Below are 23,166 nucleotides of genomic sequence, written 5' to 3'. Positions count from 1 at the left end.
CCACAGCTTCACCTATCTGATATGAAATACTTCTCCATCTGGTTGTTTCACTATACCTCAAATTTCAAACAGTGAACCTTCACATTCAACAGGAATATTTTCTCAAGAGAGCTGTCTACTTTCTATACATTCTCCTCTCTACCTTCTACTTATGCTCTCACTCTTCTCTGGCTTCCCCACCATTCTTGTTTGAAGTCACTGATAACTTCCATATTGTTAAAACTAATGGACACTTTTGGTCCATTATTTCTGTAGTTTCGACTTTTCCAGACACATATTTGGAAACTAATGGTCCTAATTTCATCTGACATCTTAGCAACATTCAATTATATTAGATCACATCCTCCTCCTTTATGAAACTCTTCTTCCATGACTTGTGTGATACTACAAATTCTTACTTTCTTCTATTTTTTTGACATCTCTCACCTTCATCCCTGACTCCTCCTCTTCTACCCAATCTTAAATGTTGAAATTCCTCAGAGTTCTGTACTCAATCCTCTTCTTTTCTCAATTTATACTGTTTTCCAAGAGAATTATATCTACTATGATTGCTTCAAACACCATCTGTTAAGAAATTCCAATTTAAAAGAGTGACCTGTTTTCTGGGTTTTAAAGCTATACATCTAAGTGCCTATTCAGTGTCTCCATGTCCCACACACATCTCAACATATACATCTATTTTCATACTAATCAATATTTTCTTCTCTATTCTCTGTATCATCTACCCAGTTGTTCATGCTATAGTCATTCTCTATCACTCCCTCTCCCCATAGTGCTCACAATCAACATTCAATCATGTCCTTGTTTAATGAAAACCAATTTACTTTTCTGTCTACAACTACTATCTTGGTCCAAGCCGCTATTATCTCACATCTGGATTACTGAAACATTATCTTCAATAATATTCTTATATCTACTTCTGCCACCTCCTCCTCTAATCCATTCTCCATTCAGCTGTTCAACTGATATTTTGAAAGATCTATTCAAGTGATTCTTTTACTTGAAATTCTTCAATTATTTGATATTAAATACATCTTGATAATATTAATATAATTAAATATAATATAAAGACTCCTTACTAAGACCTTATGAGGTCTTGCATAATTTCAACACTTGCCTACCTCTCCAGTTTATACTTTTGTCACTTTTTTTGCTCACTTCTCTACATCCACACTGACATCTTATTCCTCAAGAGCATCATGTTCTTTCCTGCCTCTGATCCTTTATCCATGTGAATAAACTCTGAGATTTTATAAATTTACAAGTTAATAAATACCACTAAAAAATTTATCCTATTAAATGCTATACAATTAATAATCAATCCTTCCAGGCCTTGTTGATGTTTATCATGATCTCCAATTGACCAAGTTTTGTTTTTTTTTTTTTTGAGATGGGGTCTTGCTCTGTTGCCCAGGCTAGAGTGCAATGGCGTGATCTTGGCTCACTGCAACCTCTGCCTCCTGGGTTCAAGCGATTCTCCTGCCTCAGCCTCCCGAGTAGCTGGGACTACAGGCTCCCACCACCAAGCCCGGCTAATTTTTTGTATTTTTAGTAGAGACGGAGTTTCACCATGTTGGCTAGGATGGTCTTGAACTCCTGGCCTCAAGTGATCCACCCACCTTGGCCTCCCAAAGTGCTGGGATTACAGGCGTGAGCCTGGTCAACTTACCAATTTTTACAATGTGTTGATCTTTACACTCTTGACTTCTCTATCATTTCCATCAAGACTCCTTAAAAGAACCACTGTAGACTTTCAACATTTAGCACATTCTAAATATGTGACAGAGCACTCACTGGTTGAGAGCTTTTGTAACATGGCCTATGGTAAGATTTACTGGTCAGTAATGTACAAGTCTACCAAGTTAGAGCTTAGTGACAATGTACAGGGGCACCCAGATTGTGGACAAATAATAAGACTATACTGGCTGGGCACGGTGGCTCACGTCTGTACTCTCAGCACTTTGGGAGGCCAAGGTGGGCAGATCACAAGGTCAGGAGTTCCAGACCAACCTGGCCAACATGGTGAAACCCAATCTCTACTAAAAAATACAAAAATTAGCCAGATGTGGTGGCGCGCACCTATACTCCCAGCTACTCAGGAGGCTGAGGCAGAAGAATTGCTTGAATCCAGGAAGAGGAGGTTGCAGTGAGCTGAGATCAGGCCACTGTACTCCTGCCTGGGCGACAGAGTGAGACTCTGTCTCGGGGAAAAAAATAATAATAATAAAATAAAAGACTATACTGAAACAGACTTCATATATCTTTTAATGGTATTCATTTATCAAAAATTTTCATAAACTAGTTAATATATTAATACTCTGTGTACAAAATAAAAATTAAAAACACTCTGTGTCTATTTTGCAGGAAGAAGAGAGGCAATAATAATATTTATTGACCACTTACTATGTACGAGACACTCTTCCAAGTGCTTTTTAGGTATTAAACTTTTACTCTTCTTAACAATCCTCAATAGTGGGTACAGAATTAGGCCCTCCAAGATATATACTGCAAGAGGGCAGAGATTTTCTCTTAATGCTCTTTGTTGTATTGCTGGTACCCAGAACAGTGTCTGGGATATATAGTAAGCACTCAAATATTTGCTGAATGGATAATGAAGAAATGGAGGCAAAAAGAATTTAAGTGACTTGCACAAGGTCACACACAGTGACACAGTCACAAGTTGAATTTAGGCAATCTGGTTTCACGTCTCAGATTCTTAACCACTAGGTATGTATATATTTGGAAACAACATTCCTCCTGTACCTCTTTTCACCCTTTAGAAATATTTTCAGTGTAAAAATGCTTCCACGAGCCAGAAGCTATGCTCATTGTTTTGCAAAGAAGAGAAAGAAAAAAAATAGTTTAATAACATATAAACACTATAGTGTATCTGAATTTATTAATACTCCCACTACAGATGGCAGTAAGCACTACAGAGCAGGGAGAGAGGTATAGGATAACAGGTTACTACCATGGATTTTAAAAATATATACAGGTCTATTGTTATATATTATTATAATATATTCATACATATTATTTAGCATAGCATTATCAATCAGCACTACACAGTGCAGTATTAAATAAGTTATGCATGTACATCTAGACTTGCTGTCTTTTTAAATAGCTGAATAGCATTCCATTAAATAGATGTATAATACTATAATTTAGCTCTCATCCCTATCAATAAGCATTTAGATTGCTTCCATGTTTTCATGCATATCAACAATATAATGAATATCCTTGTACCTGTATCTTTACCCTTTAACATGCAATAAATCTCTAAAAGCAAAGTCTGAGAGGAAGGTAGTGCACATTCTAAATTTTAATAAATATTGCCAAGTTTTCCACCAAACATGCTGTTTGTTTTTATTTCCTCAAAGGGGTATATACAAGAAATTTGTTCTTCTGATCTAATCATTACTGAATAAAATCAATCTTTTACCAATCTCACAGGTAGTAAATGGAACTTTATTTTCTAATTTGTATTTTTCATTATGAATAAAAGCTAAACATCTATTTATATCTTTCATATGTTTATTGGCCTTTCTGCAAATTGCCTACAAATATTCCTTATGTGTATCATGTTTAGAATCTTAGTTTAATGTTTGAGTGAGTTTTTTTTTTATATGAAGGTCTTCCATTTTATGTAGTCAAATTCATCAATCTTCATTTTTGGCTTATGCATTTCGTATCATGCTTAGAAAAAGCCTTTGTTATGCCAGTATTATGAACACATTAGCCCATGTTTTCTATGCTATTTTCATGTTATTTTTGTTTGCTTCACTCTTTCATCATCTAGAATCTATTTTGGTAGGAAAGGCTCTATAACTTGTTTTTCTCATTCAATAATATATCCTAGATATCTTTCCAGATAAACTATTTTGCTTGTTTTTGAGATGGAGTCTGGCTCTGTTGCCCAGGCTGGAGTGCAGTGGCACGATCTCAGCTCACTGCAATCTCTGCCTCCCAGGTTCAAGTGATTCTTATGCCTTGGCCTCCCAAGAAGCTGGGATTACAACTACTTTGTTTTAATTGTACATACAGAATTCTAAAATATAACCATACATAGTTTTCCTGTTATTTATCAGTTATATAGAGCACTAATAAGCATTTACATTTTCCCCTATTTTTCAATGATTACCAAGAATGCTCCCATTAACACCCCTGTATATGCCTCCTTGGACGTGTGTGTGTGTGTGTGTATGTGTTTGAAGATAAACATTAAGACATTAAGATGCAGAATTACTATTACTGAGTCACTAGTGTGTATCTTTTTTTTTTTTTTTTTTTTTTGAGACAAGAGTTTTGCTCTTGTTGCCTAGGCTTGAGTATAGTGGCACGATCTCGGCTCACTGCAACCTCCTTCTCCCCAGTTCAAGCAATTCTCCTGCTTCAACCTCCTGAGTAGCTGGGATTACCGGTGCCTGCCACCATGCCCAGCTAATTTTTGTATTTTTAGTAGAGGCGGGGTTTCACCATGTTGGCCAGGCTGGTCTCAATCTCCTGACCTCAGGTGATCCACCCGTCTTGGCCTCCCAAAGTGCTGGGATTATACGCATGAGCCACTGCACCCAGCCATGTGTATCCTTTTTTTTTTTTTTTTTTTTGATACTGACAAATTACCCTCCAAAATGACATGCTAATATGCTTTCATTTTAAAAATTAATTACCTGTATCCATTCATTCAACAGATATTTAAATGTTTTCTTTCTGTTAGGCACTGTTCTAGAGGTGGGATACACAGCACAATAATAGCCAACCCAGACAAGGGTACTACTCTGGTGATTAAGAGTGCAGGCTCTAAACTGCACCGGGTAGTCCCAGGTACTCAGGAGGCTGAGGCAGGAGGACTTTCCGAGCCCAGAAATTCGAGTCCAGCCTAGGCAACAACAAACAAGAGTGCAGGCTCTAGAGACTGACTGCCTGAGTTCAAATGGCGGTTCAACAAGCACGAGATGTCTGATCTCGGACAAGTTACTCTACTCTTGTGCCTCAAGTCCCTTATCAATAAAACAGTAATAATAATAATAATAGTATCTATCTCACAGGATTGCTGTGGATTGTTTTGCCTACAGTTTAGAAAGTACTCAAAGATTTCTTATACTTAAATTTGCTATTACTATTATTTTTGCCAATGAGAGACACAAATAATATTTCATTATGGAATCATCATTTTCCTGATAAAAAGTAAGACTGAACATACATTTTTACTTTTTTAGCCTTTTGAATTTCCCATTCTATGACCTCCTGTTCAAATTCTTTGTCTATTTTTTCTGTTATGATATTTGCATTTTTCCTTAATGATTTGTCAGAGTCTTTACATATCCTGTGCATTAATCCTGTTAAATATGATGCTAATATTTTCTAGTATGACACCTATGCTCTGACCCATAAGCTGTCAGGTTTTGTTTGTGGCCAAATCACAAGGATGGCAGTATTGACTACTGTTTTGCCAAGAGAATTTCAAGTCCTGCTCTCTACTTTAAAAGGTTTGTAATTACTTAGATTAAGGGAAGGAGGTAGCAAATACCCTCCAAGCAACTGAGAGTAAAAGCCAAAGGCTTAGGAGCAATTTCTAACTTATCTACTCTTGTCTCCTAAATACCTGGTACACGATCTTATACATAAAAGACTCTGGATGAACAAGCATATTCGAATGCAGCAAAATCTCCTTATTAGGTTACACACTTCTTATGGGCAATGATGGTATCAAACTTACCTTGGTATCACTCCCACAATGCCTAAAAGTGCTTTTACACAGAACAAGCACTCAAATGTTTTTATAGGATAGATTGCATCTCTGAACATACATGAAAGTAGCTAAGGTAATCAATGTAAAACAAAGCAATCCCCTCCTATAAGATTACACCCTGATTTGCAGCGGCATGTAGCTCTGTACAGAGTCTGATGTTTGGGTATCTTCCTCTTAAATTCACTGTGTTTCAGGTGTTTGTTCTAGGAAAAAAAAAAAAAAAAAAAAGGCCGGGCGCGGTGGCTCAAGCCTGTAATCCCAGCACTTTGGGAGGCCGAGATGGGCGGATCACGAGGTCAGGAGATCGAGACCATCCTGGCGAACACAGTGAAACCCCGTCTCTACTAAGAAATACAAAAAATAGCCGGGCGAGATGGCGGGCGCCTGTAGTCCCAGCTACTCAGGAGGCTGAGGCCGGAGAATGGCATGAACCCGGGAGGCGGAGCTTGCAGTGAGCTGAGATCCGGCCACTGCACTCCAGCCTGGGCTACAGAGCGAGACTCCGTCTCAAAAAAAAAAAAAAAAAAAAAAAAAATGTCCCTGGCAATTACTGTGTCCTAAACCTGTCTAGGTGCTGTTAAGACCATGTCCATTTAATATTTTTTATGTTTTAGTCTCTCTCCAAAGCATTTCTTCTCACTACCATTATTTAAACAATAAGTCCATTTCAGCACACTAGACACAGCTTTTGGGTCTCTGTATTCTATTCTTTTCCCACACACCCTGCCTGGTTGAGCTCTCCTTTGCTAAGTGCCGCTAGACTGGTTACTTTCCAGGATATCACTCTTGGTGATCTAGGCTTACAGTTTCATGTGAAATCATGAGACAATGTGGTGTAATGGAAAAAAAGTGCAGGATTGTTGGAGCCAGATGATCTGGGTTTGTGTACTGGTTCAGCCATTTACTAACTATACGACCTTAATAACCCTAAGTATCAGTTTCCCTACTTTCAAACGGGGATAATATCAATAGTATCTAACCCATCTGTGTCATAGGACTGCAGTGAGGATTAGAAAATTAGATGACAATGCAGAAATACTTCATAAAGAATTCTACAAATATATGTCACTACTATATGAAATATGGCTCAAAGAAGTATCAGTAAAAGGACTCCACCAGACAAGTCACTCCATGAGGGCTAGTGTCTGACTGGGTCAATGGCTGCATCTTCAAAGCCTGGTATATTTGTTGAAAGAATAACAGACAATGAAAAGAGAACTTATCAGTGACCTTAGCCAAATTAATAAATCTCTGGGCTCTGGGTTTCAATTTCCTCGTTTGTAAAGTAAGACCATCCCCTCCCACCTCAAAAGACTGTTATAAAGAGTAAAAGAAAATAATATTCATTGACTGGACATGGTAGCTCATGCCTGTAATTCCAGCACTTTGGGAGGCCAAAGCGGGTGGACTGCTTGAGTCCAGGAGTTCAGAACCAGCCTGGGCAACATGGCGAAACCACGACTCTACAAAAAATACAAAAATTAGCCAGGCATGGTGGCGTGCATTTATAGTCCCACCCACTGGAGGGGTTAGGGGGCTGAGGCAAGAAGATCACTTGAGCCATGGAGGCTGCAGCTGCAGTGAGCTGGGATCATGCCACTGCACCACAGCTGAAGGAAGGAAGGAAGGAAGGAAGGAAGGAAGGAAGGAAGGAAGGAAGGGAGGGAGGGAGGGAGGGAGGGAGGCAGGGAGGCAGGGAGGGAGGGAGGCAGGGAGGGAGGGAGGGACTATCCATAAACTGTAATAGATATTTACCTATTTGCTTCTTCCTGTCAAGCCAGATATAGTTTAAGACTTGGTTGTATAGGCCGGGCGCGGTGGCTCAAGCCTGTAATCCCAGCACTTTGGGAGGCCGAGATGGGCGGATCACGAGGTCAGGAGATCGAGACCATCCTGGCTAACACGGTGAAACCCCGTCTCTACTAAGAAATACAAAAAATAGCCGGGCGAGGTGGCAGCGCCTGTAGTCCCAGCTACTCGGGAGGCTGAGGCCGGAGAATGGCGTGAACCCGGGAGGCGGAGCTTGCAGTGAGCTGAGATCCGGCCACTGCACTCCAGCCTGGGCGACAGCGCGAGACTCCGTCTCAAAAAAAAAAAAAAAAAAAGACTTGGTTGTATAAAAGGTAGATGCTATTAATAGTTACTGACACAAATTCTTCTAGGGACAGTCAAGAAATAATACACTATCATCTACCCTTTAATCTCAATAAAAATTAATATACTGACAAAGTGATTATTTAAGTACTTCATCTCAGCCATGTTGAAAGTGCTGCAGTTCACTGTGACTCACATACACACAGACCCTTATAATGAACCACAGCCCCTCTGAAGTCAAGAGCCTTCTCAGAGACAAGTGCTTCTTTATGTAATCCAGAAATGACAATCTACTACTGATGAAACTGAAAATATTTTAAGCATCTAATCCATATCAAAACAAGCTCCACTTATTGGTCACAGCACATGAGACAGAAACATTGTTTTTAGTTATCACCAGTATTAACATACAAAGAATCCAATCCATATTGTGCATAATTTTGATGCACAATAAAATTAAAACCAGAGCACCTAACAGAGTCCCAAAGTACACTAAGCATAAACTGACAGAACTGAAGTGAGAAATACACAATTCAACAATAACAGTTGAAGTTTTGCCACATCTACTGCAAGAATGAAACAATTCTCAGCAATCAGACTGTTGACATTCCAGAAAATGTCAAAACCATTCTGAAGAAACACAGAGGTATTATGAAGGAACCCAGAGGTGCCCTGCAGAGGGACATCAATGTAAAACACAATCTTGTTGGAAAGAAAACAGAGCAGCTCCAAGTTGACAAGTAGAAAAATGGGAACTGGCTACCATTTGCACTATTTGTAGTCATGTACAGAACATGATCATGGGTGTTATACTGGGCTTCCATTATAAAATGAGGTCTATGCTCACTTCTCATCAACACAGTTATCCAAGACAATGGGTCTCGAAATCCAAATTTTCTTGGGTGAAAAATACATCTGCAGGGTTCAGAAGAGGCCAGGTGTTGCCTGTTTAGTATCCCAAGCCCAGGATACTAACACAATTCCATAAGGAAAGAACATTTTTCAACAAATGGTGTTGGATGTTCACATGCACAAGAATGAAGTTGGACCTACCTCACACCATATACAAAAATTAACTCAAAATGGATAATAGATCCAAATATAAGAGCTAAAACTCTTCAAAGAAAACATAGGAGCAAACCTTTGTGGCCTTGCACTAAGCAGTATGACACCAAAATCACAAGTTTAAAAAAAAAAAAAACCTAAGGCCAGGTGCGGTGGCTCACACCTGTAATCCCAGCACTTTGGGAGGCTGAGCGAGACAAATCACTTGAGCTCAGAAGTTTGAGACCAGCCTGGCCAACATGGCAAAACCCCATCTCTACTAAAAATACAAAAAATTAGGCAAGGCTCAGTGGCTTGCACCTGTAATTCCAGCACTTTGGGAGGCCGAGGTGGGTGGATCATTTGAGGTCAGGAGTTAGAGACCAGCCTGGCCAACATGACAAAACCCCATCTCCACTAAAAATACGAACATTAGCCGGGCATGGTGGAGCACGTCTGTACTCCCAGCTACTTGGGAGGCTGAGGCAGGAGAATCACTTCAACCCAGGAGGCAGTTCAAGACCACCCTGGCCAATACAGTGAAACCCCATCGCCACTAAAAATACAAAATTAGCCGGGCGTGGTGGTAGGTGCCTGTAATCCCACCTACTCGGGAGGCTGAGGCAGGAGAATCACTTGAATCTGGCAGAGGTTGCAGTGAGCCGAGATCACGCCACTGTACTCCAGCCTGAGTGACAGAGTGAGACTCTGTCTCAAAAACAACAACAACAACAACAACAACAAAACCACACACACAACGAGTTTCTCACTTCACAATAGCTAGGATAGCCAGAATAAAAATGCCAGACAAGAGCAGGTATTGGTAAGGATCTGAAGAAACTGAAATCCTCATATATTACTGATAGGAAGGTAAAATGATACAACCACTTTATAACAGTCTGGCAGTTCCTCAAAAAGGTAAACATAGAGTTACCATATGGCCCAAATAATTCTACTCCTTGGTAAATATCCAAGAGATTATGCCCACAGAAAAATCTGTACACAAATGTTCACAGCAGCATTATTCATAGAATCCCAAAGTAGAAACAGCCCAAATGTCCATTAACTGACAAGTGAATGAACTATAGTATACACAATGCAATATATAATATTATAAAAATAAAAAAAAATGGGCCGGGCACAGTGGCTCATGCCTGTAATCCCAGGACTTTGGGAGGCTGAGGCGGGTGGATCACAAGGTCAGGAGATCAAGAACATCTGGCCAACACGATGAAACCCCGTGTCTACTTAAAATAACAAAAATTAGCCGGGCGTGGTGGTGTGCGCCTGTAGTCCCAGCGACTCCGGAGGCTGAGGCAGGAGAATTGCTTGAATCTGGGAGGCGGAGGGTACAGTGAGCCAAGATCATGCCATTGTACTCCAGCCTGGGCAACAAGGCAAGACTCTGTCTCAAAAAACTAAAAACTAAAAAATAAAAATAAATGAAGTACTAATACATGCTACAACATGGATGAACCTTGAAAATATTACGTGAAGTGAAAGAAGCCAGATGCAGATACCATTTATATGAAATGTCCAGAATAGGCAAATCCATAAAGATGTAAAGTCGATTAGTGGTTGTCAGGGGCTAAAAAGAGGTGAGAGAGGGAATGACTGTAAATAGTTAGAGACCTTCTTTCTGGAGTAACTTAGTGTTCTAAAATTATGGGGCAGGGCGCAGAGGCTCAGGCCTGTAATCCCAGCACTTTAGGAGGCCAAGGCAGGTAGATCACTTTAGGTCAGGAATTCGAGACCAGCCTGGCCAAAATGGTAAAGCCCCACCTCTAGTAAAATACAAAAATTACCCAGCCGTGGTGGCGCACGTCTGTAATCCCAGCTACTCAGGAGGCTGAGACAACAGAATCATTTGAACCCAGGAGGCAGAGGTTGCAGTGAGCCAAGATCACACCACTGCACTCCTGGGCAACAGAGCAAGACTCCATCTCAAAATAAATAAATAAATTAAATAAATAAATAAATAAAATTAAATAAGACAGTGATTACTGCATGACTCCGTGAAAACTATTGAAAGTATTCACAACTGAAAACTACTGAATTCTATAATTTGAACAGGTGAATTTTATGTTATATGTGTATTTCAATAAAGCTATTTTAAAAACAAGAATTAAAACTGGAAATACTATCATTCTGATCCGCCTGAACTTAGCATGCATATTCTGCCATGTACATCAGTCTACTATATAAACCACTGCAACTCATCTTCAATTATAAGATAGAAAAATTAGCAGCCAGTCCTCTCATACCTATAAATTCATTTTATAGGCTACAAAACTATTTTTTGTACAAAATTACAAAACTATAATTTTTAATGAAATCATATTATTCAAAATTTTCATTAAATGCCAATTCTAACTATTGGATAAACCAGGCAATTTTATTTAAAATTTTTTTAAGTTGTATTTTAGGTTCAGGGGTACAAATGCAGGTCTGTTATACAGGTAAACTCATGTCACAGGGGTTTATTGTACAAATTATTTTGTCACCTAGGTAAAGGCCTAGTACCTAAGAGTTATTTTTTCTGATCTTCTCCCTCCTCCCAACCTCCACCCTCCAGTAGGACCCAGTGTCTGTTGTTGCCCTCTTTGTGTCCATGCGTTCTCATCATTTAGCTCTCACTTATAAGTAAGAACATGTGGTATGTGGTTTTCTGTTCCTGCATTAGTTTCCTAAGTATAACGGCCTCCAGCTCCATCCATGTTCCTGCAAAGCACACAGTCTCATTCTTTTTTATGGTTCTATAGTATTCCATGGTGTATATGTACCTCATTTCCTTTATCCAATCTGCTATTGATGGGCATTTAGGTTGATTCCATGTCTTTGCTATTGTGAATACTGCTGCAATGAACATACGCGTGCATGTGTCTTTATGCTAGAACAATTTATATTCCTTTGCGTATATACCCAGTAATGGGATTGCTTGGTCAAATGACAGTTCTGTTTTTAGCTCTTTGAGGAATCACAAAACAAGGGAATTGCTGTGGAAAGAAATCGTTTTCCATAATGGTTGAACTAATTTACACTCCCATCAACAGGGTATAAGAATTCCCTTTTCTACACAACCTTGCCAGCATCTGTTATTAATTGACTTTTTAACAACAGCCATTCTGACTGGTGTGAGACGGTATCTCATTGTGGTTTCGCTTTGCATTTCTCTAATGATCAGTGATGGTGAGCTTTCCTTCATATGCTTGTTGGTTGCATGCATGTCTTCTTTTGAAAAGTGTTCATGTCCTTTGCCCACTTTTTAATGGAGTTGTTTTTCTCTTGTAAATTTGTTTAAGCTCCTTTTAGATGCTAGATATCAGACCTTTGTCAGATGCATAGTTTGCGAAAAATTTCTCCCATTCTGTAGGCTGTCTGTTTACTTTGTTGGTAGTTTGCTGTGCAGAAACTCTTAAGTTTAACTACATGCCATTTTTCAATTTTTGCTTTTGTTGCAACTGCTTTTGGTGTCTTCATCATGAAATCTTTGCCAGTTCCTATGTCCAAAATGTATTGCCTAGGCTGTCTGCCAGGGTTTTTGTACTTTTGAGTTTTACATTTAAGTCTTTAAACCATCTTGAGTTGATTTTTGTGCATGATATAAAGAAGGGGTTCAGCTTCCATCTTCTGCATATGGCTAGTCAGTTACCCCAGCACCATTTATTGAATAGGGAGTCCTTTCCCCATTGCTAGTTTTTGACAGCTTTGTTGAAGATCAGATGGTTGTAAGTATGGGCCTTATTTCTGGGCTCTCTATTCTGTTCCATTGGTTTACATGTCTGTTTTGTGCTAGTACCATGCTGTTTTGGTTACTGTAGTATAGTTTGAGTGTGTAACATGATGCCTCCAGCTTTGTTCTTTTTCCTTAGGATGCCCTTGGCTTTTTGTATTTTTGTTTCCATATGAATTTTAAAATACTTTTTTTCTAGTTCTGTGTAGCATGCCATTGATAGTTTGATAGGAATATCATTGAATCTGTAAATTGCTTTGGGCAGTATGGCCATTTTAATGATATTGATTCTTCCTATCCATAATCATGGAATGTTTTTCCATTTGTTTGTGTCATCTCTGATTTCTTTGAGCAATATTTTTAATTATCATTGTAGAGATCTTTCACCTCCCCGGTTAACTGTATTCCTAGGTATTCATATTTTATTCTTTTTGTGGCAATTGTGAATGGGATTGCGTTTCTAATTTGGCTCTCAGCTTGGCTGTTGTCGGTGTCTAGGAATGCTAGGGATTTCTGTGTTGATTCTGTATCCTGAAACTTTGCTGAAGTTATCAGCTGAAGGAGCTTTTGGGCCAAGACTATGAGGTTTTCTAGATATAGAATCATCTCAACTGCCAACATGGACAGTTTTACTTCTTTTCTTCCTATCTGGTTGCCCTTTATTTCTTTCTCTTCCCTGACTGCCCTGGCCAGGACTTCCAATACTATGCTGAATAGGAATAGTGAAAAAGGGCATCCTTGTCTTGTGCCAGTTTTCAAGGGAATGCTTCCATCTTCTGCCCATTCGGTATGAGGTTGGCTGTGGGTTGGTCATAGATGGCTTTTATTATTTTAAGGTATGTTCCTTCAATACCTAGTTTACTGAGAGGTTTTTTGGTTTTTTTGCGGGTTTTTTTGTTTTGTTTTGTTTATTTGTTTGAGACAGAGTCTCACTCTGTCACCCAGACTGGAGTACAGTGGTATGATCTTGGCTCACTGAAACCTCCGCCTCCCAGGTTCAAGCAATTCTCCTGCCTCAGCCTCCCGAGTAACTGGGATTACAGGTGCCTGTAACCAAGCCCTGCTAATATCATATTTTTAATAGAGATGGAGTTTCACCATGTTGGCCAGGCTGGTCTTGAACTCCTGACCTCAACTGATCCACCCCTCTCGGCCTCCCAAAGTGCTGGGATTATTGGCGTGAGCTACTGCACCCAGCCAGGATACTGAATTTTATCAGTCTTTTTTTTTTTTTTTTTTTTGAGACAGAGTCTTGCTCTGTCCCCAGGCTGGAGTGCAGTGGTGCAATCTCAGCTCACTGCAACCTCTACCTTCCAGCTTCAAGCAATTCTGCTGTCTCAGCCTCCCGAGTAGCTGGGACTACAGGAGCATGCCACCACGCTCAGCTAATTTTTGTATTTTTAGTAGAGATGGGGTTTCACCATGTTGGCCAAGATGGTCTTGATCTCTTGACCTTGTGATCTGCCCGTCTCAGCCTCCAAAAAGTGCTGGGATTACAGGCATGAGCCACTGCACCCAGCCATCAAAAGCCTTTTCTGCAGCTAGCCAATTTTAACAAAGGATTTAAAAGTGCTTAGCAATACTCTATATTAAAACTTCCAACTCAATAAACAGCATATCTTACTTATTTGATTTATTAATTAGGGACCAATACTCTACAACTACCTAACAGAGCTAAGCAATAGAATTTTAGACATCTCTCAATAACATTTCCCAGGCTTATAATTTCATTTTTAATTTCATAAAAATACACTAAGCATTGATAATTTTGTCAGAATAAGTCTTTCCATGGGAACTGACAATCTTTCAGCACAGTGTGATATCAGAAAACTTGCTTGGCTTCTTTCTACCTGCTTTTTTCTGCTCTTAAATAAGGATAATAAAAATATCTGTTCCAACCCTTTATTTGTTATGAAAATCAAAAGAGAAAGCATTCTGTAAGGTGTAATTATTACTCCCTCTTAAATGAAAAAGCTGAACTAGCAGGTATTAAATTGTTGAACACCTCTTAAGAAAAGCAAAAACCTGGGATGAGTGCTGGCAAGTGGGGAGATAGTACTGCAATGTGGAGGCAGACCCAAAGGTTCTACTCCCAAGCAAATAAACAAAAAATGTTGTAGGTCATGAGATTTGCAAAACATTTTATGAATTCTTTTTTTGTTTTGTTTAGCTTAGAGATAAGGTCTCAGTATGCTGCCCAGGCTGGTCTTGAACTCCTGAGCTCAAGCAATCCTTCCCCTTGTCCTCCCAAAGTGCTGGGATTACAGGCATGAGCCACAATGCCCAGACTTTGTTTTGTTTTTGAGATGGGGTCTTGCTATGTTGTCCAGGCTGGTCTCTAACTCCTGGCCTCAGGTGATCCCTCCTCCTCAACCTCCCAAGTAGCTGGGATTATAGGTCACCACACTCAGTTTCTAATTCTTTTACACTGAACATTAGTAGCTATTTAAATCTAAAGGATGGTAATCAGGCCGGGCGCGGTGGCTCAAGCCTGTAATCCCAGCACTTTGGGAGGCCGAGGCGGGCGGATCATGAGGTCAGGAGATCGAGACCATCCTGGCTAACATGGTGAAACCCCGTCTCTACCAAAAATACAAAAAAAAAAAAAACTAGCCGGGCGTGGTGGCGGGCGCCTGTAGTCCCAGCTACTCGGAGGCTGAGGCAGGAGAATGGCATGAACCTGGGAGGCGGAGCTTGCAGTGAGCCGAGATCGCGCCACTGCACTCCAGCCTGGGTGACACAGCGCGAGACTCCGTCTCAAAAAAAAAAAAAAAAAAAAAGGATGGTAATCTGGAATAATCGTCCTGGATAGTCAAGGAAGAATTTGTTTCTTTGCTGTTACATTAAGTATCCGATTCAGGACTCACCCCTGCCCCGATCCCCCTGACTCTGCCTCCAGCCATCCAAAAATGGAAAAGGCTGACTTCAAAATTATTTTCCCGGCCGGACGCAGTGGCTCACGCCTGTAATCCTTGAACTTTGGGAGGCCAAGGTGGATGGATCACCTGAGGTCAGGAGTTCAAGACCAGCCTGGCCAACATGAGGAAACCCCATCTCTACTAAAAAATACAAAAAAAAAAAAAAATTAGCTGGACTTGGTGGCAAGTGCCTATACTCCCAGCTACTTGGGAGGCTGAGACAGAAGAATCACTTGAACCCGGGGAGCAGAGGTTGTAGTGAGCCAAGCACGCCACTGCACTCCAGCAACAAGTGTGAAACTCCATCTCAAAAAAATAAATAAATAAATAATAATTTTCCTGAAAGCTTTTTAAGTAGTAGGTCACAAAAAAATATCATGCTGACCTGGTTATTTTTAAAATACTACAAATAATATTTGGGCAAAAGTAACACTTTCTCCAACACCATCCTAAGCAAACTGTAGTAAGAACACCATGCCAGGGAGGCATCCACACTTGTCATTAAAGAAATGCCAAAAGGACAAATAGAACCATGAAATGACCTAGTTTAAAGCTGCCAGCTAAAAAGGTGAACTATATCAAATCACCTGTCTGTTGTGTGAATGTACGACATGACTCCATGATGTCCTCTCTGCAGCCCTACTCTACCTTACTGTGTCTTTTAAAAATCATTTTTATAAAAAGAAAAGCTCGGCCGGGTGTGATGGCTCACACCTATAATCCCAACACTTTGGGAGGCCAAGGTGGGTGGATCACGAGGTCAGGAGATTGAGACCATCCTGGCTAACACAGTGAAACCCCATCTCTACTAAAAATACAAAAACAAAAATTAGCCAGGTGTGGTGGCGGGCACCTGTAGTCCCAGCTACTTGGGAGGCTGAGGCAGAAGAATGGCGTGAACCTGGGAGGCAAAGCTTGCAGTGAGCCGAGATCATGCCACTGCACTCCAGCCTGGGCGACAAAGCGAGACTCCATCTCAAAAAAAGAAAAGAAAAGCTCTGACAAACTTATACATTAAAGACACAGCCAAGGCTGGACCAGTGGCTCACACCTGTAATCCTAGTACTTCGGGAGGCCGAAGCTGGTGCACTGCATAAGCTCAGGAGTTTGAGACCAGCCTGGGCAACATGGTGAAATCCCGTCTCTACTAAAATACGAAAAAAAATTAGCCGGGTGTGGTGGCACGTGCCTGTAATCCCAGCTACTCGGGAGGCTGAGACAGGAGAATTACTTGAACCCAGGAGGAGGAGGTTGCAATGAGCTGAGATCACAACACTGCACTCCAACCTGTGCTGGACAGAGTGAGATTCCAGCTCAAAAGCAAACAAATAAATACATAAATAATTCTGAATAAAATTAATAACTTAAAAGGCAAAAGTACAAACACAGTTCTCAATTTCCTCACATGTTCAATAAAGAAACTGGTCTAGAAAATCTCTTAGTTTCCTGGCCGGGCACGGTGGCTCAAGCCTGTAATCCCAGCACTTTGGGAGGCCGAGACGGGCGGATCACGAGGTCAGGAGATCGAGACCATCCTGGCTAACACGGTGAAACCCCGTCTCTACTAAAAAATACAAAAAACTAGCCGGGTGCGGTGGCGGGCGCCTGTAGTCCCAGCTACTCGGGAGGCTGAGGCAGGAGAATGGCGTGAACCCGGGAGGCGGAGCTTGCAGTGAGCCGAGATCCGGCCATTGCACTCCAGCCTGGGCGGCAGAGCGAGACTCCGTCTCAAAAAAAAAAAAAAAAAAAAAGAAAATCTCTTAGTTTCCTATGACTTCTAAAATTGAGTTTGAGTATTCTACTTGTTGGTGGTTGCTATTCTAATAAGTTACAACAAACCTATATCCCAAACATTCATAGTCTCCTTAAGTGATTAATTTACTTCCCAACATATACCTTAATTAATTTTGAAACAACCTACTTTACAATATATTCTAAGTGCCTGTGTCCTCTGTCCTTTCAACCTTTCCCTTTTATGGTCTGTAAACATCCTCAACATCTTTTGATAACGAACATTAAAACCTCTCCTTCAACCCTACATTTCCCTCTAATTACTGGCCTTTCACCTTCCTTTCACAGCCACATTCTTCTAAAAGAAAAACATTACTGACCCATCTTCTTACTTTCAATCTACTAAAACTGCTCTACCTAAGGTCATCAATGACTTTCTAATTGCCAATCCTAATAGACACCTTTTTTTAATTATTATTTATTCACATTTATTTAAAACTAAATTTTTTTTATAGTTATATGTCAAAAAATAGTGACTAGGTTTTATGGCTTACTTAAAATATAAATGAGGAAAACAGAAATGTGCCACACCAATAGCTGGTTTCGATTTTTTTTAGAGGAAATACTCTAATTTAAAAAAAGAGTTCCAAAATATTTAACAGAATTTCCAGCAATGATTATTTCCAAAATGTAAAGATTTGAAACATAATTTGTACAAAACTAAAAACCAGTAGAATTCATTCTTACTTTTTCCTTGTTTAAAAAATACAGACAATTTGTCACAAGAAAGTTTGACATGTGATAGCAGCTGCAGCCCCAGTGACCCTCAGAATCACTGTCCTTCTTCACGGGGACAGAGCATTGCACTGAGGACAGCAATACATCTTCGATTGGCTTCTTAGGGTTTTCCTCCAGGTCCGTCTTAATTGCTACAGATTCAGACAGTTTTCACTAGAAGAGTTTTCACTGAACAGTTTCAGGTTCATGCTGCCAAACACCAGAGGACCAATAAACTGAGCCTTGATATCTCCATCCAGGTAAACAAATATCATGGGCAGATTTCTATCAGGATAACTGGGTATGCAGGTTGTTGAAATGGCGTTGATAAATTTGACATCAGGAAACTTCTGGCAATTCCACTGAGGTGCTGATTTATCAGGGCACAGAGGGGAATTCCTCGTTGGTAAAGGTGCAAGATGACCCACAAGCCCTCACCGGCTTTGATAACTTCTTGAACAGAATCCTTCCCTGAGATCTCCAAAACTTCTCCAAATTTATTATTCCGTTTAGTTGCGTTCCACTCAGCCAGTCTCTGCCGTCTATACATTTCAATAGCATGCACATCCTCTGCATAAAACTCGTCTTCATGATCCTCCAGCTCTTCCAAAGTCGTACCTTCCCATGTTGTCATCACTGACTGCTGGACAATGCGCTGCTACTCTTCTGCCTCCTCTTCCAATTCTTTCAGACTTTCTTTGGGGGGTAAGATGCCCTTTTTGTGTAAGATGTCATTCCATTCAGTGTCTGCATTGGGGTCCTGCATCTTGTTTCCAATCGCTCAAGCCAGTTGTGCCCCCAATAGACACTTTAAATCCTTCTTATTTAGCCTATCCACAGGAACATTCCTTTTTAAAACTCTCCTCCTCTGCTCCTATAAAAACGTGATACTTTCTATTGATTTTCCTGTACTTTTCTTTCTGTCTCCTTTTGTGGACTTTATTCCACCGTGTCACTTAAATGTGACCTTTTTTTTTTTTTTTTTTTTTGAGACACAGTCTTGCTTTGTTGCGTAAGTTGGAATGCAGTGGCACAATCTCAGTTCACTGCAACCTCCACCTCCTGGGTTCAAAAGATTCTCCTCCCTCAGCCTCCCAAGTAGCTGGGACTATAGGCGTGCACCACCACGCCCAGCTAATTTTTGTATTTTTAGTAGAGACAGGTTTCACCATGTTAGCCAGGCTGGTCTCAAACTTCTGACCTCATGCAATCTGCCCACCTCAGCCTCCCAAAGTGCTGGGATTACAGGCATAAGTCACTATGCCCAGCCTTAAATGTGACTTTTATCCAGTCTCATGTTCTCTCTCATGACCTCTTCTCTCTTCACTCTACATGGTTTCACTGGATGATCTCATTCAACCTTGTGGCTTTAACTACTCCCTAACACCTAGCATATCTTCTGCACTCCATCTTCTCATCTAAGCCTGAATGATACACTCCATCATCCAAACCCAGACATTTAAGAACCACTCTATCCACCAATCAATCCTAACAATTCAAACCCTAAATATCTCTCGTGGCCAGGCACAGTGGCTCACATCTGTAATTGCAGCACTTTGGGAGGCCACAGAGGGAGGAGTGCTTGAGCTCAGGAGTTCAAGACCAGCCTGGGCAACAAAGGGAGACCCTGTCTCTACAAAAAACAAAAAAATTAGCCAGGCATGGTGGCACATGCCTGTGGTCCCAGCTACTCAGGAGGCTGAGGTAGGAAGATTGTTTGGGCCAGAAGGTTCAGGCTCCAATGAGCCATGATCACACCACTGCACTCCAGCCTGGGTAACAGAGCAAGACTCTGTCTCATAAATAAGTAATTATCTCTTGAATCCACCCCTTCCTATCCACTCTAGATGTTGCTACTCTAATTTATATTATCTTCCCTGGCTTTGTTTTCTTCAATAGTTTCCCCAATGATAACCCTGTATCCATTCTGGCCCTTGTCCAACCCATCTGCTACACAGACAACAAAATAATCTTTCTAAAAGCTAAATAGGCTGGGTGAGGTGGCTCATACCTGTAATCCTAGCACTTTGGGAGGCTGAGGCAGGTGGATCACAAGGTGAGGAGTTTGCAACCAGCCTGGCTAATACAGTGAAACCCTGTCTCCACTAAAAATACAGAAATTAGCCAGGTGTGGTGGCAGGCACCTGTGGTCCCAGCTACTCAGGAGGCTGAGACAGGAGAATCACTTGAGCCCGGAAGGTGGAGGTTACAGTGAGCCAAGATCGCGCCACTGCACTCCAGCCTGGGTGACAGAGCGAGACTCTGTCTCAAAAACAAACAAAAAAAAGCCCAGATATGCCCAAGTAGCCTAAAGTGTCATCATTTCCGTCAAGCTTTCCTTGATCTCTCCAGATGGAATTGATCATCTTCACAGAATTTGGTGTATTTACTCATTTACATATTTGCCTTCCCAACTAGTCCTCTAATTCCTTGATGGCACAGATGTCTTATTCCTTTTTCTATATCTAGCACTTAAACATGGTCTTGAGAGAGTACATGGGTCATGTATTGGACAGATCTCCCAGACAGAAAATCAACAAAGAAACATCGGACTTGGGCCGGGTGCGGTGGCTCATGCCCCCAGCTCTTTGGGAGGCTAAGGCGGGTGGATCATGAGGTCAGGAGTTCAAGACCAGCCTGGCCAAGATGATGAAACTTCATTTCTATTAAAAAATATAAAAATTAGCCAGGCACGGTGGCTCATGCGTGTAATCCCAGCTACTCGGAAGGCTGAGGCAAAAGAAGTGCTTAAACCTGGGAGGCAGACGTTGTGGTGAGCCGAGATCGTGCCATTGCACTCCAGCCTGGGCGACAAGAGCGAGACACCATCTCAAAAAAGAAAAAAGAAACATCGGACTTAATCTGCACTATAGAACACCTGGACCTAATAGATATTTACAGAAAATTTCATCCAATAACTGCAGAATACATATTTTTATCTTCAGCACGTGGATCGTTCTCAAGCAGAGACCATATGTTAGGTGACAAACAAGCCTTAAAACATTCAAAAAACATGGAAATAATATCAGGCATCTTCTCTGACCACAAGGGAATAAAATTACACATCAATAACAAGAGGAATTTTGGAAACTATATAAACACATGGAAATTAAACAATATACTCCTGAATGGCCAGTAAGGAAATTGAACATTTTATTGAAACAAATAATAATGAAAACACAACATGCCAAAACCTATGGGATACAGCAAAAGCAGTACTGAGAGGGAAATTTATAGCTATAAGTACCTACATCAAAAAAGAAAAATCTTCAAATAAATAACCTAATGACGAATCTTAAATAACTAGAAAAGCAAGAGTAAACCAAACCCAAAATTAGAAGAAGTAATAGAGATCAGAGAATAAATGAATTTGAAAATTAAAAAAAGGAAAAAAGAAAGAAATGAACTTGAAATGAAAACAATACAAAAGAGCAATGAAACAAATGTCAGTTTCTTTGAAAAGATAAATAAAATTGACAAACCTTTAGCCAAACTAAGAAAAAAGAGAGAAGACTCAAACGAAAACAGAGATGAAAAAGGAGACATTATTACTGATTACCACAGAAATTCAAAGGATCATGAGCGGCTACTATGAGCAACTATATGCCAGCAAATTAGAGTAAGCGGGTCAATAAGTGTTGTTAAATGAATAAATGGTGCAATGGATTTACAAATAATACTATGTTCATAAATTAATGTTGTAAAAACTAAGAGGAAACAATTATTATAGCTTAGAATTATCTGAGAAGACGTCCTGAAAAGCTTTGAACTATTAAACAAGGATAGGAAGAATTTTTTTAAAAACAGCAATAAAATTTTTCAAAATCTTAAGTAAAATCTGCAAAAGGTCAAAACGAATTACTGGCTGTTTCAATGTATATAACTGTTACATCATATAACAAAAATATATTTCTGCAGGAAAAAAATTGAGGTTTACTGATTGACGAATCCATTCAAAAAATATATTAGCTTACTATAGGCCTAGATCAAGTTGAAAATAAGAGGACAGCAAGGAGTTAGGGTACAAATACTTCATAATAGCAAGTTTTGGGGTCAAATCTCATTACAACATAATTACAATAAAAATCTCCACATAATTCATATTTTTATAAATATTCACTCAACCAATACTTGAGCACCTGGATACTGTGTTCCTTGAACAATCAAGGGTACAGATTAAGCCCTCTACTATTATAACATTTTAAAATAATTAAGTCAGTTAAACACTCAGTGGAGTTTATCTAACAAGGTTGCTGAATTTGAGTATAAGCACTGGAGATGAAAGAGCAAGTAAACAGGCAAAACCCGAGCCCTCAGAGATTACATTCTAATGGATGGAAATGAATGATAAACAAGATAAACGTAAAATATATGATATGCTAGATGATGTGTTAAGATGAAAAATAAAGAAAGGGAAAGGAAAATTTGAAGGTTACAAATTTATTTTATTTTATTCAGACAGTGTCTCGCTCTGTCACCCAGGCTGGAGAGCAGTGGCACAATCATGGTTCATGGCGGCCTTGACCACCTAGGCTTAGGTGAACCTCACATCTCAGCCTCCCAAGCTGGGAGTACAGGCGTGTACCACCACGCCTGGCTAGTTTTTTCTATTTTTTGTAGAGATTGAGTTTTACCATGTTACCCATGCTGGTCTCAAACTCCTGGGCTCAAGCAATCTGCCTGCCTCTGCCTCCCAAAGTGCTAGGATTATAGGCCTGAGTCACAGCACTCGGCTAGGGGTCATAATAAGGCAGCCAGAGAAAGTCTCACTGAGCCACATCAAGATCTGGAAGTCAGGGAGTAATCTTGAGAATTCAGAGGAAGGTAGTTAAAAACAGAGGAACAGCAAGAACAAAGCACAGATTAAGGGAGGCAAAGAGTAGCAGATGATGAAGGAGTTTCCAGGGGGGGTCAGATTAGGGTTGGCCAACTGCCACTTATTTCCAGCAAAAATCAATACAGCAAAATTTCAATACATTAAAAGAAACCTGATGCCTCATCTAGAATTTGCTTTTAAAGAATCTAATCTGGCTAGGTGTGGTAGCTCACACCTGTAATCCTAGTACTCTGGGAGGCTGAGCAGGAGGTATTGCTTGATCCCAGGAGTTCGAGACCGG

The 23,166-nt window shown here is 40.3% G+C and overlaps 1 protein-coding gene and 1 pseudogene across 2 annotated transcripts in view; both read right to left on the bottom strand.

The window, feature by feature from the left end:
- ZFYVE9 (zinc finger FYVE-type containing 9) overlaps nucleotides 1-23,166 on the bottom strand; it is a 202,921-nt gene that overhangs the window by 154,667 nt on the left and 25,088 nt on the right. The gene's annotated exons all lie outside the window — the stretch shown is intronic.
- On the bottom strand, nucleotides 17,993-18,815 carry LOC112627055 (annotated as a pseudogene).

The sequence above is a fragment of the Theropithecus gelada genome, chromosome 1 (assembly GCF_003255815.1).
Source record: "Theropithecus gelada isolate Dixy chromosome 1, Tgel_1.0, whole genome shotgun sequence".
Taxonomy (NCBI): domain Eukaryota; kingdom Metazoa; phylum Chordata; class Mammalia; order Primates; family Cercopithecidae; genus Theropithecus; species Theropithecus gelada.
This window is presented reverse-complemented; position numbering and strand designations above follow the sequence as displayed.